This window comes from Ranitomeya variabilis, chromosome 1 (assembly GCF_051348905.1).
Source record: "Ranitomeya variabilis isolate aRanVar5 chromosome 1, aRanVar5.hap1, whole genome shotgun sequence".
NCBI classification, from domain to species: Eukaryota; Metazoa; Chordata; class Amphibia; order Anura; family Dendrobatidae; genus Ranitomeya; species Ranitomeya variabilis.
The window spans coordinates 218,802,513-218,817,862 of record NC_135232.1 but is presented as its reverse complement, the minus strand read 5'-3'; positions in this window follow the sequence as shown (position 1 = coordinate 218,817,862).

Genomic DNA, 15,350 nt, shown 5'->3' with positions numbered 1-15,350 from the left:
AAAAACCCATGTGGCAAAGAGTAACTCCACCATGGGGAAAAAAATTCCTTCCCTTCCGCGGTGGGAATTTTTCCCAGGCTCGAGTTCATATGAGGACATCCAGCAGAGGGCGCATCACCGCGACTCAAGGTAACTACAGGACATTCCCCTGCATTACATTCATTCACAACATTTTACAGACAGGAGCGACTGCATTAGCACAGCTCCTGGCTGTAAAATGATTTTACCCCTTCAGATGGATTTACATCGTGGGACTGACAGAACGGCAGAAGGTATGGGATATTGTTGATTTTTTATTTTACCTTTTATACAGAACGAGGGTCTTCAGGTGGATTACCAGTATAATAAAATATTACAACACCCTGTGTCTTTATTTCATTAAAATACTTTTAAATAATGTGTGTGTTTTATTAACCATTCCGTACTATTGGATTAATAATGGATAGGTATCATAATTGACGCCTCTCCATTATTAATCTGGCTTAATGTCACCTTACAATAGCAAGGTGACATTAACCCTTCATTACCCCATATCCCACCGCTACACAGGAGTGGGAAGAGAGTGGCCAAGTGCCAGAATAGGCGCATCTTCCAGATGTGCCTTTTCTGGGGTGGCTGGGGGCAGATGTTTTTAGCCAGGGGGGGCCAATAACCATGGACCCTCTCTAGGCTACTAATATCTGCCCTCAGTCACTGGCTTTACCACTCTGGCGGAGAAAATTGCGCGGGAGCCCACACCAATTTTTTCCACGATTTAACCCTTTATTTTACAAGCTACAGTGCCCAAATTTTGCACATACACACTACTAACATTAGTAGTGTGGAATATGCAAAAAAAAAAGGGATATGAGATGGTTTACTGTATGTAAACCATGTCTCATATCATGTCGGGTTTGTGAAGGAGAAAGAAAAAGCCGGCAATTGAATTGCCGGCTTTTCACATATCTCGCGCTGAATTAAATATAAATACAGTATATACAGTATATATATATATATATATATATATATATATATATACACATATATATATATATGTCTCAATGACATATATATATATATATATATATATATACTGTATATATATATATATATATATATACTGTATATATGTTTTAACGAACATTTGAGCACATAAATCCATTAGATGTCGGTTTTGCAAAGCCTGCGAGAAAATATTGCAGTACGGATGCCATACGAATTACATACGGAGGATGCCATGCGCAAAATACGCTGACACACCCTGCCTATGGATGACATACGGATCACTATTTTGGGAACATTTCTGCGTATTACGGCCGTAAAATACGGACCGTATTTTCATACGCTGAGTGTGACCTCGGCCTAAATTTGTAGCTTTTTTCTTCTGATGTAGATTTCAGCCACAATTGTTGTCATCTTTCTGGCATGCATTACAGTAAATTTATCTTGTAGTGGTTGTTCACGCCTGTTGCTAAGCTGTGACGAATATTTATTTTTAGAAAAGAGAAAGGGTCAATGTAAAAGGGGCAAAAAGGTGCACAAATATTTCTACAAATACTCTTTTCACCAATTTTTTTTTTGATGATAGAAGGGTGATAAATTCCCCTTTTGATTGTGTTTACATTTGGGATCTTTTTTTCAGTTACAGTTGTTACTTTAACTTATTCTAACTAGGTAATTTTCCATCTTTGCTCTTTATTTTTTAACTCCACTTATTCCAAGAACAATCACTTTTTTATCTTTCTATTGACATTGACTAATTTTTTGGGAGGGGATAAGGCTACTTTCACACTAGCGTTAACTGCAATACGTCGCAAATGCGTCGTTTTGCCAAAAATACGCATCCAGCAAAAGTTCTTGCTGGATAAGTTTTTTCGTCATAGACTAACATTAGCGACGCATTTGCGACGCATTGCCAAACGTCGCGTCCGTTTTGCGACGCTTGGGCGTGTGGTAGCGAACCGTCGGGAGAAAAAAACGTTACATGTAACGTTTTTTGCTCCCGACGGTCCGCTTTTTCCAACCACGCATGCGCGGCCGGAACTCCGCCCCCACCTCCCCGCACTTCCCCGCACCTCACAATGGGGCAGCGGATGCGTGGGAAAAATGCATCCGCTGCCCCCGTTGTGCGGCGGAGACCACGCTAGCGTCGGGAACCTCGGCCCGACGCACAGCGACGGGTTGTTCCCGACGCTAGTGTGAAAGTAGCCTAAGTTGTAGTTTTCAACAATTTTAAAAAGAAACTGGAAAACGCGGGGAAAAAAAAACAATAACAAGTGAGGTGAAATTGCAGGAATTTTTTTTTTTATTATTTCTTTTTATGTTGTCCATTTTGCAGTAAAAATTACCCAACAATATGATCTCTACATATTGCTTCCCCAGCATCTGTACAGGGCCAGCCAGTAACCTGCTACAAGCTCAACATGGCCGCAACAAACTGCGTGGCTGTGTCTGCTGTACTGTGATGTGGTCGGAAGCAGACAAGGCCGCGCTAATCACCATCTGTCAAGTAAGCCGCGAACCGCAGCTTCTGAGACATCAGTGTTCTCACGCCATGACGTCATTACCTCGCGCCGCTCTGAAGGCCAGAAGACAGAGGCTGTGGTGCCGAGAATCAGGATGAGGTGAGTATAAACTTCATCATTTGTTATATGAATGGGTTGTGGGACCATCATACTATATATATGTGGGGGGAACTGGGGCCATCAAACTATGCATATGGGAATAACTGGGGCCATTATACTATATATATGGGGAGAACTAGGGACATCATGCTATATATGAGGGAACAGGGGTCATCATGCTATATGTACAGTATATATGTGGGGGAATTTGGGCCATCATATCATATATATGTGGGCAGAACTGGGGCCATCATACTATATATATAGATATATATATAGATATATATATATAGAGAGAGAACTGGGTACATCACACTATATCGGGAGAGTTGGAGCCATCATATAATCTATATGGGGGGACTGGGGCCATCATAGCATGCATATGAGGAGTACTGGGGTCATCATGCTATATATATATATATATATATATATATATATATATATATATATATATATATATATATATATATGGAGAACTGGGGCGATCCTACAATCTATATAAGGGGGGAAATGGGGCCATCATACTATATATATGGCGGAACTGGGGCCATCTTACTATATATATGGTGGAACTGGGGCCATCATACTATATACATTGAGAGAACAGGGACCATCACGCTAATGTATATGGAGGAACTGAAGCCATCATAATACTGTATATATGAGGAGAAATGGGGCCATCATACTATCTATATATGTGGGGAGAGCTGGGGCCATAGCACTATATATATGAGAAGTTGGGGCCATCATACAATCTATATCATAGAATGATTTCCTCGGTCATCTGGTTCAACCCCCTGCTCAAAGCAGGATTCACTAAATCATCCCAGACAGATGTCTGTCCAGTCTCTGTTTGAAGACTTCCATTGAAGGAGAACTCGCCACTGTTCCACTCATTGATCACCCTGTCAAAAAGCTTTTTCTAATATCTAATCTGTGTCTCCTCCCATTCAGTTTCATCCCATTGCTTCTAGTCTTTCCTTGTGCAACTGAGAATAAAGATGATCCTTCTACAATGTGACAACCCTTGAGATATTTGTAGACAGCTATTAAGTCTCCTCTCAGTCTTCTTTTTTGCAAGGTAAACATTCCTAAATCCTGTAAACGTACCTCATAGGACATGGTTTTTAGACCAGTCACCATTCTGGTCGCTCTTCTCTGAACTTGCTCCAGTTTGTTGATGTCTTTTTTAAATGTGGTGCCCAAAACTGGATACAGTATTCCAGATGAGGTCTGACCAAAGAGGAGTAGAGGGCAATAATGACTTCACGTGATCTAGACTGTATGCTTCTGTTAATACATCCCAGAATTGTATTTGGCCTTTTTGCTGCTGCATCACACTGTTGACTCATGTTCAGTCTGTGATCTATTAGTATACCCAAGTCTTTTTCACATGTGCTGTTGCTTAGCCCTATTCCTCCCATTGTGTATATGCTTTTTTCATTTTTATTGCCTAGATGTAGTACTTTGCATTTTTCCCTGTTAAAAATCATTCTGTTAGTTGCTGCCCACCACTCTAGTTTATTTATATCTTTTTGAATCCTCTCTCTCTTCTCTAGTATTAGCTATCCCTCCTAGCTTTGTGTCATCAGCAAATTTAATCAGTTTACCCTCAATTCCTTCATCTAAATCATTGATAAAGATGTTGAACAATACAGACATGACAATGACATTCTTCCAAGTGTGTACAGCCATTTATGACCACTCTTTGGGTCCGATCACTAAGCCAGTTTTGAATCCACCTAACAGTTGCCTTGTCCATTCCATACTTTTTTCAATAAGGATTGTGTGAGATACTTGGTCAAATGCTTTGCTGAAGTCAAGATATACTATATCTACAGCATTTCACTGATCCACCCAGTCAGTAATTCTGTGATAGAATGAGTTCTGTGTTAGTCTGACATGACTTATTAGTTACAAACCCATGCTGACTCAAAGATCTTTCCTGGTATAGACGTCAGACTCACCGGCCTATAGTTCCCTGGGTCCGCTTTCTTCCCCTTTTTGAAGATAGGAACAGCATTTGCTCTTTTCCAGTCTTCAGGGACTTCTCCTGTTCTCCAAGAATTTTCAAAGATTATGGAGAGTGGTTCAAAAATTTCTTCTACTATCTCCTTCAGTACTCTGGGGTGTAATTCATCTGGACCCGGAGACTAGAATTCATTTATGTTAGCTAAGTGTTTCCTCACTATCTTTCTGTTTATAGATATCCTGGATTCTTCTATTCCCTTAATAGGACAGTGAAAACCAGTTGATGCTAAATTTTCTTTCTGAGAGAAAAGAGATGCAAAATAGGAATTTAATAGTTCGGCCTTCTCAACATCCTTTCTTACCATTTCATCATTTTCATCCTGTAAAAATCATATAGCATCTTTGAGTTTTCTTTTACTTTTGACATATCCCCAAAATCCTTTTTTATTGCTTTTGATGTCTCTTGCAAGACTTAACTCATTGTCAGCTTTAGCTAATCTGATTTGTGCCCTTCAGGTTCTGCAGACAGCATTATATTCTTCTTTAGATATGCCTCCCTCTTTCCATTTGATAAACGTTTAATTCTTCCTTTTTAGCATGTGTTCATCCATCATGGTTTACTTAAATACTTCCTATTCTTCCCTCTTTTCGGAATTGTTAATGATTGTGCTTTGAGAATCTAATTTTTCAAGATTTTCCCATCCTTCCTGGACATTTTTATCCTTAAGGAAATCCAGCCATTGGATCCCTCTGATTCTTTTTCTGAGTCCCTTAAAATCTGCCTTTCTGAAATCTAACCTTAACGTCTGAGTCTTCACAGGTCTTCCTCCTCTAGTTATCCAAAATTCTAAAATAGCATGGTCGCTACCTCCTAGGGTCCCAGCCACTCTTAAGGTACCTTCACATTAAGCGACGCTGCAGCGATAGCGACAACGATGCCGATCGCTGCAGCGTCGCTGTTTGATCGCTGGAGAACTGTCACACAGACCGCTCTCCAGCGACCAACGATGCCGAGGTCCCCGGGTAACCAGGGTAAACATCGGGTTGCTAAGCGCAGGGCCGCGCTTAGTAACCCGATGTTTACCCTGGTTACCATCCTAAAAGTAAAAAAACCAAACAGTACATACTCACCTGCGCGTCCCCCGGCGTCCGCTTCCCTGCACTGTGTGAGCGCCGGCCCTAACAGCAGAGCGGTGACGTCACCGCTGTGATTTTCACTTTAGGGCCGGCGCTCAGTCAGAGCAGGAAGCGGACGGCAGGGGACGCGCAGGTGAGTATGTACTGTTTGTTTTTTTTACTTTTACGCTGGTAACCAGGGTAAACATCGGGTTACTAAGCGCGGCCCTGCGCTTAGTAACCCGATATTTACCCTGGTTACCAGCGTAAAACATCACTGGTATCGTTGCTTTTGGTGTCAAACCTGACGATAAACGCCGATCTGACGACCAAATAAAGTTCTGAACTTTATTCAACGACCAGCGATATCACAGCAGGATCCTGATCGCTGCTGCGTGTCAAACTAAACGATATCGCTAGCCAGGATGCTGCAACGTCACGGATCGCTAGCGATATCGTTTAGTGTGAAGGTACCTTTACCTCCTCAACCATTTCCTCCCTGTTTATAAGGATTAGATCCAAGGTAGCAGATCCCTTTGTTTTCTCTCTTACCTTTTGGAAGATAACATTGTCAGCAAGAGAGGATAAAGCCCCCGTCTCACTAAGCGAGATCGCTAGCGAGATCGCTGCTGAGTCACAAGTTTTGTGACGCAACAGCGACCTCAGTAGCGATCTCGCTATGTGTGACACGTAGCAGCGACCAGGCCCCTGCTGTGAGATCGCTGGTCGTGTCGGAATGGCCTGGACCTTTTTTTGATCGTTGAGGTCCCGCTGGGTAGCACATATCGCTGTGTTTGACACCTTACCAACGACCTCGTTGACGACTCAGACACTGAATCGTCATAATAGCTCCCATGTGACATCGTTGTACAGGTCGCTACAGGTCGCTGGTGAGATGTCAAACAGTGAGATCGCAGCAGCGATCGTTGGGAAGATCTCACTGTTTGACATCTCACCAGCGACCACATAGCGACGCAGCAACGATCCCTGACAGGTCGTATCGTTGTCGGGATCGCTTTAGCGTCGCTAAGTGAGACGGGGCCTTAAGAATTTGTTTGACCTGTTAGTTTTGCCTGAGAGAGAATCCCAACAAAATGTCTGGATAGTTGAAATCTCCCATGACAACTATGTCATATTTTTTGGAGAACTTGGCCATTTGATGCATAAAGAGTTCATCCATATCTTCAGCTTGCACAGGCAGCCTGTAGTAAATGCCTACAATGGTGTCTTTTCCGTTGTTCTCGCCTTGTATTCTTACCCAAACAGTTTCCACAGAACTCCCAGTCTCTGAAGCTTCAATTTATGTGCAGATATATGCTTTTCTAACATACAATGCGACACCTCCTCCTCGTTTATCAAGTCTGTTTCTTGCAAATAAGTTGTATCCTTCTAGCCTTGTATTCCAATCATGTGTATCGTCCCACCAAGTTTCAGTGATTCCATTGACATCATATTTCTTTTCCGGCGTTAGTAGTTCCAATTCTCCTTGTTTGTTGCCCATGCTTTGTGCATTCATATAGAAACATTTTAGTTTGTGATTGGTTTCTCTTTCTCCAATATCTTTATTTAGATTTTTTTTGTCTTTGTTCTCCCACTTCTAATAGCAGAGTTCTCAATAGTATTTGTCATGTGTATGGCTTTTTCTGGGCTTTTGCTTCCCTTCCCACTTTATTCTAGTTTAAAGCTCTCCTGATGAGTGTAGCAAGGCGACTTCCAAATACATGTTTTCCAGTCTTCGTAAGGTGCACCCCATCTCTAGCAAGTAGTCCATCGTATAGGTAATTCACTCCGTGATCCAGAAATCCAAATCCTTGCTGACGGCACCATCGACGAAGCCAGTTGTTCACCAGCAGAATCTTATTCCATCTCCTTGTTCCATCGCCATCCACTGGAAGGATGGACGAGAAGACCACCTGTGCTCCCAGTTCTTTCACTTTCTTACCCAAGTTTTCAAAGTAACTGCAAATGGTTTCCAGGTCGTTTCTTGCGGTGTCATTTGTCCCCACATATATTAGCAGGAATGGGTAGCCATCTGTAGGTCTGAAGAGTCCTGATATCCTGCCAGACAGATCTTTAATTTTTGCACCTGGAAGACAGCACATTTCTCTTGAGGTCATATCCAGTCTGCAGATTGCGGCCTCTGTTCCTCTCAACAGGGAATCCCCCATGACCACAACTCTCCGTTTTTTCTTCACAACATTTTTCTTTCTCCACTCAGGAGGACTCTGAGGGCATCCAAGGTTGTTCTTTGTGGGCAAAGTCTTAACTTGTATTTCTTCGTCATTCTGTGTGAGAACCTGATACTGGTTCCTGAGCAGTATGGGTGCTGACTGCCTCTTGATCCTCCTGCTTCTCTGGGTCACATGCTTCCATTCCTCTGTTTCTTCAGGTACACTTCGAATTTCTTCTTTTTCTGAAACATGAAGAGATAATTCTGCTCTGTCTAAGAACTCTTCACCTTCCTTAATGATTTTCAATGCAGCTAACCTTTCTTCTAGATTTTGCAACTTTTCCTCCAACAGGGACGCAAGTTTGCATTTCTGGCATGTGAAGTTTGGCTTTTCCACTTGTAAGTCTGTGAACATGTAGCAAGAAACGCAGCTCACTAAATGGCTCCTGGCCTCTTCCATGTTCTTATTGTTAAAAAGATATCAAAACGGTGAGAAATGTGCCAAAATATCCCAAAAGGCATATGCAAATTCTCTCCTCACGATTCTTCCCCTGGTTTACCGATGTCCTCCTTTCAGCTGCAACGGCCAAAATCCAGTGTTCTTTGAGCTCGCGGAGACTCTTCATTTATCCCAGAAGGCACTGGGAATATGCAAATTCTCTCCTCAGGACTCTTCCCCATACTATATATATGGGCAGAACTGCGGCCATACTATAAAAATGGTGGAACTGGTGTCATCTTACTATATATATGGGGAGAATTGGGGCCATCATACTATATATAGGGAGAACTGGGACCATCGTACTATCTACAGCTCTGGCAAAAATTAAGAGACCACCACATCAAAATCCTGTCATGGGCAGCCCAATCTCCAGACCTGAACCCCATTGAAAACCTCTGGAATGTAATAAAGAGGATGAAAGATGGTCACAACCCATCAAACAAAGAAGAACTGCTTACATTTTTGCACCAGGAGCAGTGTGAAAGACTGGTGGAAAGTGTGGCGCCCCAGGATCCTGGTTGTCACAGTGGCATTGCTTTCCTCACGGGGAGAGTAGTGGTGTCACGCTTGGAGGCAAGGAAGGACAACTTTCACCAGGTAAACACAAGCATGCAACATGTTTACACTCCAGGCCACAAGAGGAAGCTTTTGATCCTATTCCTAGGTGACTCCCCTATATATTGTGGTTTTGGAGGGAAAGTCAGTCAGTTCCTGTCAGAGAGTCAGATAGTGCCAGACAGCAGACTGGAGCAGTCTGAGGCAGGAAGGATGTATGAGGAGCCATGCAGTGGCGTAACTACAAAGTTATGGGCCCCGGTGCGAACTTTCAAATGGGGCCCCCCACCATGCCAAAATATATACGTGAATTAGAAATGGCGTCACACATGAACGAACACGATCTGCGTTAGTATACATGCACCATTACAGAATTAGGTGTAGGCTGTGTTCACAAGACTGAAGTTCACTGTCTGTATACAGACCACAACCTCCAGCCTCGTGGAGGGTATCCCGATCCAAACTCACACCCTCATCCTGGACTTACTCTTCACGTTCAGTTTGTCCGAAGATGGAGACAGCGACACCAGCGCTGATTGGTGCCGGACATCTCAACAGCAAATCACAGCCCCGAGGGGGTCATAACAGCCACTGTGGGAACGGCACAGGCAGTGAGTATAAGCTTTATTATTTTATTGGGGTGAACATTTAGTTTAACACGAGGTTGTCCTAGTGGGAGACAATCCCTTTAAACATCCAGGCAAAGAAAAACCAGAAGTGCACTCACCGGTCTCTTGTGCAAAAGTCCTTTATTTAGAACATATGCGGGCACACTTGGGGAGAACATGGACAAAAGACTTTCTTTTGTCCATGTTCTCCCCAAGTGTGCCCGCATATGTTCTAAATAAAGGACTTTCGCACAAGAGACTGGTGAGTGCACTTCTGTTTTTTCTTTGCCTGGATTTTTACATTCCACTTTTTATGTGCACCCAGTGTCTAAGGTCAGGCATACATGGCATAACAGCGGCAATCAGTTGTACTATTTATTTGTGGAGGCGGTGACACGTAGGCAAATCGGTGCTGTGTATTTTTTCTATATCTCTACAATCCCTTTAAACAGTGGACTCTTTATTAGCCCATGTGGCAACATTTCAGTTTCATATCAGAGAAATGTTCTGTTATTGATCCGAAACGTTGCCACGTTGGGCCAATAAAGAGTCCGACACTTTTATCACAATCAATCAGAGTGGTGTGTGTGTGTGTGTGTGTGTGTATATATATACACACACATTATATAAGTGAAACTGCGACTGAGGTATGTACGTTATATAGGTTATACCACTGTGTGTAAATATACTGTGACCGCTGTGTATAGCCCATATAGGCCAGCTGCAGTGTGTATGTGTGTGTGTATGTGTGTATATAACACACACACTGCGGCTGGCCTATATGGGCTATACACAGCGGTCGCAGTATATTACACACAGTGGTATAACCTATATAACGTACATACTGCAGTCGCACTTTCACCTATACAATGTATATAGACTGCTGTACATGCATTATACAGGTGATACTGTGATTGTAGTGTATAGTCGCACTATATATACACAGCAGTATCACCTATATCACGTATATACACATTAGTCACAGTGTCACCTATATAATGAATATAGACTGCTGAACATACATTATATAGGTGATACAATGATTATGTACAGCAGTGTCACCTATATATTGTACATACAGCAGTCTATACAAAGTATACAGGTCAAACTGCAAATGCTGCATATACGTAAAAAGATTTCATGCTGGTACTCACCTGAGATGGAGGAGGATGAGGAGGGTCCACTGTCCAGCCAGCGTCGGAGGTGCTGAGGACTTGGAGCGGATGCCGGCCGTGGATTGGTGAGGAGAGCGCTGTTCAGAGTGAGGCTCAGGCGTCTGTGCGGCCTTATCACACTTCTGCACAGGCCCTGGTGTGCACACACTCTCCTGTTTGCCCGCACTGACCAGGGCTGCAGACGCACACCCAAGCAAGAATGAGGGCCGCGCTCACAAAGGGCACAGAAATCACTGGGGGCACATAGCTGGGGGGCACAGAGATCATATTGGTGCATACAGCGGCGGGGGCACAGATCATATTGGGGTACACAGCGTGGGGGCAGAGATCATATTGGGGCTCTCAGTGGGGGGCACAGAGATCATATTAGTGCATACAGCGGGGGGGCACAGATCATATTGGGGTACACAGCGTGGGGGCAGAGATCATATTGGGGCTCTCAGTGGGGGGCACAGAGATCATATTAGTGCATACAGCGGGGGGGGGCACAGATCATATTGGGGTACACAGCGTGGGGGAAGAGATCATATTGGGGCACTCAGCGGGGGGGACAGATCATATAGGGGCACACAGCGGGGGGCACAGAGATCATATTGGTGCACACAGCGGGGGGCACAGATCATATAGGGGCACACAGCGGGGGGCACAGAGATCATATTGGGGCACACAGCGGGGGGGCACAGAGATCATATTGGTGCATACAGCGGGGCACAGAGATCATATTGGTGCATACAGCGGGCACAGAGATCATATTGGTGCACACAGCGGGGGGCACAGAGATCATATTGGTGCACACAGCGGGGGCACAGATCATATAGGGGCACACAGCGGGGGGCAAAGAGATCGTATTGGGGCACACAGCGGGGGGCACAGAGATCATATTGGGGCACACAGCAGGGGGCACAGATCATATTGGGGCACACAGCGGGGGGGCACAGAGATCATATTGGGGCACACAGCAGTGGGCACAGAGATCATATTGGGGCACACAGCGGGGGGCACAGAGATCATATTGGGGCACTCAGCGGGGGGCACAGATCATATTGGGGAAAACAGTGGGGGGTGGCACAGAGCTGAGGGACACAGATCACCTGCAGAGAGGCACAGAGCTGGCAGCACAGAGATCGCTCTGGAGTCTGAACTGAGTGAACTCTGTTCTGTTGGGCAGCAGCTCCTATTTCCGGCGTCGGGACAGGACAGGAGAGCATTGGGCGGTAACTCCGCCCACCCGGTAACCCCGCCCACCCCGATGACATCATTCCTGTGCTGAACGCTGCTTACCCTGCACTCAGGGCTTAAAGGGGTCGGCAGCCGGCACGATACGGCAGGCTGCCCCCGGAGAATTGTGGACCTGCCGGCCGGCCGCATTTAAAGCCACCCACTGATTTAAAGGGCCGGCAGACAATTTTGTAGCTCAGTGCTTAGGGGCCCGCCCAGTCTTTGCTGGACTGGGCGGGCCCTAAGCACTCCGGGTCCAGTCGCAGCTGCGACCCCTGCGACCGCGGTAGTTCCGCCCCTGGTTCTAAGGGACTCTAGGACTTACATCAGAGACCGGCAGGACAACTGAATTACAAGTTACCTGTCCGCCACACACACCTGAAGACACAGTAACACATAGAGCCCGGAGTGTGATAGAGTCCCTGTAAAAAGGCTCGAGTTACCTGTCATACAGGTATTGTCCTATCCTATATGGGGGACAGAGAGAAGAACTGTGAGGACCTTATCTGAAGCCATAGGCAGTAAGGGACTACAATACCACCGCGCTAAAGGGAAGGCTCTTAATCTCCACCTGGAAAAGGGGATTCCCAACTTGCCTCCAAGCCATCCGGACTCTGCCTATCCTGTGATCTGGTACCCTGGACTGTGGCTGCCTGAAGTCTTCAGTAAACAAGGTGAAGAGACTGCAAACCTGTGTCCTCGTCCCTTACTGCACCATTCACCATCATCTTCCATCTACACACCGGGAGCCCTGGGGATACACTTCACCTGTGGGAAGTTATACCATGTAGCTGCCATAACATCACCCCAGAGGACCCCTTAAAGCAGCGTCGGTCCCCACTGACTGAATACCAAAGGTGGCATCATGAACACAAACATTATTCAATTTCCTTTTAACATGGGCACCCAGGGCCACAGACTGGGTCGCCACCGTGACATCCTCCTGTGAACACCGGACCTGGTACGGGTACCCCACGGCCCTGGCGTGCGACTTAAAAGCATGCCAAGACGCATGAAAGCTGTGAATAAAAATCACAGTTATTCCACAAAATATTGATTTCTGAACTCTTCCTGAGTTAAAACATTAGTATTGTAGTTTCTAAATGATTATGAACTTGTTTTCTTTGCATTATTTGAGGTCTGAAAGCACTGTTTTTTTTTTTTTTTGTAATTTTGACCACTTCTCTTTTTCAGAAAAAAAAAATACAAAATTCATTGCTTGGAAATTTGAAGACATGTTGTCAGTAGTTTATAGAATAAATTAAAAATTTACATTTTACTCAAAAATATACCTATAAAGAGAAAAATCATCATACTACATATATGGGGAGAACTGGAGCGATCACACAATCTATCTGGGGGGGGGGACTGAGGCCATCAAACTATACAGTGGGAAAAAAAGTATTTAGTCAGCCACCAACTGTGCAAGTTCTCCCACTTAAAAAGATGAGAGAGGCCTGTTAATGACATCATAGGTAGACCACAACTATGAAAGTCAAAATGAGAAAACAAATCCAGAAAATCACCTTGTCTGATTTGGCAAAATTTATTTTGAAAATTATGGTGGAAAAAAAGTATTTGGTCATTAACAAAAGTTCATCTCAATATTTTGTTATATATCCATTGTTGGCAATGACAGAGATCAAACGTTTTCTGTAAGTCTTCACAAGGTTTGCACACACTGTTGGTGGTTTGTTGGCCCACTCCTCCATGCAGATCTGCTCTAGAGTGATCTTTTGGGGCTGTCGCTGGGCAACACGGACTTTCAACTCCCTCCAAAGGTTTTCTATGGGGTTGAGATCTGGAGAAGGTCTCCAGGACATTCATATGGTTTTTACGAAGCAACTCCTTCATTGCCCTGGTGGTGTGCTTGGGATCATTATCATGCTGAAAGACCAATCCACGTTTCATCTTCAATGCCCTTGCTGATGGAAGGAGGTTTGCACTCAAAATCGATACATAGCCCCATTCATTCTTTCATGTACAGTACAGACCAAAAGTTTGGACACACCATCTCATTTAAAGATTTTACTCTATTTTTATGACTTTGAAAATTGTACATTCACTCTAAAGGCATCAAAACTATGAATTAACACATGTGGAATTATATACTTAACAAAAAAGTGTGAAACAACTGAAAATATGTCTTATATTCTAGGTTCTTCAAAGTAGCCACCTTTTGCTTTGATGACTGCTTTGCATACTCTTGGCATTCTCTTGTTGAGCTTCAAGAGTTAGTCACCGGGGAATGGTTTTCACTTCACAGGTGTGCCCTGTCAGGTTTAATAAGTGGGATTTCTTGCCTTATAAATGAGGTTGGGACCATCAGTTATCAGCTGATAGTCCTACTGAATAGACTGTTAGAATTTGTATTATGGCAAGAAAAAAGCAGCTAAGTAAAGAAAACGAGTGGCCATCATTACTTTAAGAAATGTCAGTCAGTCCGAAAAATTGGGAAAACTTTGAAAGTGTCCCCAAGTGCAGTGGCAAAAACCATCAAGCGCCTCAAAGAAACTGGCTCACATGAGGACCGCCCCAGGAAAGGAAGACCAAGAGTCATCTCTGCTTCTGAGGATAAGTTTATCCGAGTCACCAGCCTCTGAAATCGCAGGTTAACAGCAGCTCAGATTAGAGACCAGGTCAATGCCACACAGAGTTCTAGCAGCAGACACATCTCTACAACAACTGTTAAGAGGAGACTTTGTGTAATAATTATAGGGTATAACTCAGGAGACTCTTTGCGTGGAACAAGACAACTGCAGGACACAGTTTTATAAGTGGTAAAGTCTATATTATCACACGGTGATTCAAACAGGTGCAGAGAGAAACTCAAGTCCACAACACTTGGTGTAAATATTAAATGCAGCTTAGCAGTCTATAGGAAACTTCAGAGGAAAATGCAATGACGCAGACAGTCTGTGAAGCACAATTATTCTTGAGGATACTTGACACGAATAAGTCCTTGCTTAGTCCAAAACACAGATAGATATGCTTATAAGGCAGTTCAAATAATATCTTAGCTCAACCAGGGAGGTCTGGGTAATAGTCTCAGGTTCTTGCAGAGCAGCAACAGCTTACATGTCCAGCAAATGCAGATGGAAGCAAACACGAGCAGCAGATGAAGGAGGATTACTGAAACTGGTGCATGCAGCAAGAACTCAGAGCAGAGTAGCAGGATAACCCCACAGGTTCACGGGAGCAGGTATATAGCCAGGGAGTAACCAGAGGTCTGGAGCTGGATGCAAGGCAGAATACTCTAGCATAGACTGAAGGCTGGGCTGGAGTTTTATAGCAGCAAGACACAGTGCACATGAGACCAAAGACCCCATCTTGGAAAAGGGCAGTAATGCACAAAAGGTAATAAAAAATGTTCAGAGTCCTGACACTTTGTGCAGCAGGCCTTCATGGTAAAATAGCTGCTAGAAACCACTG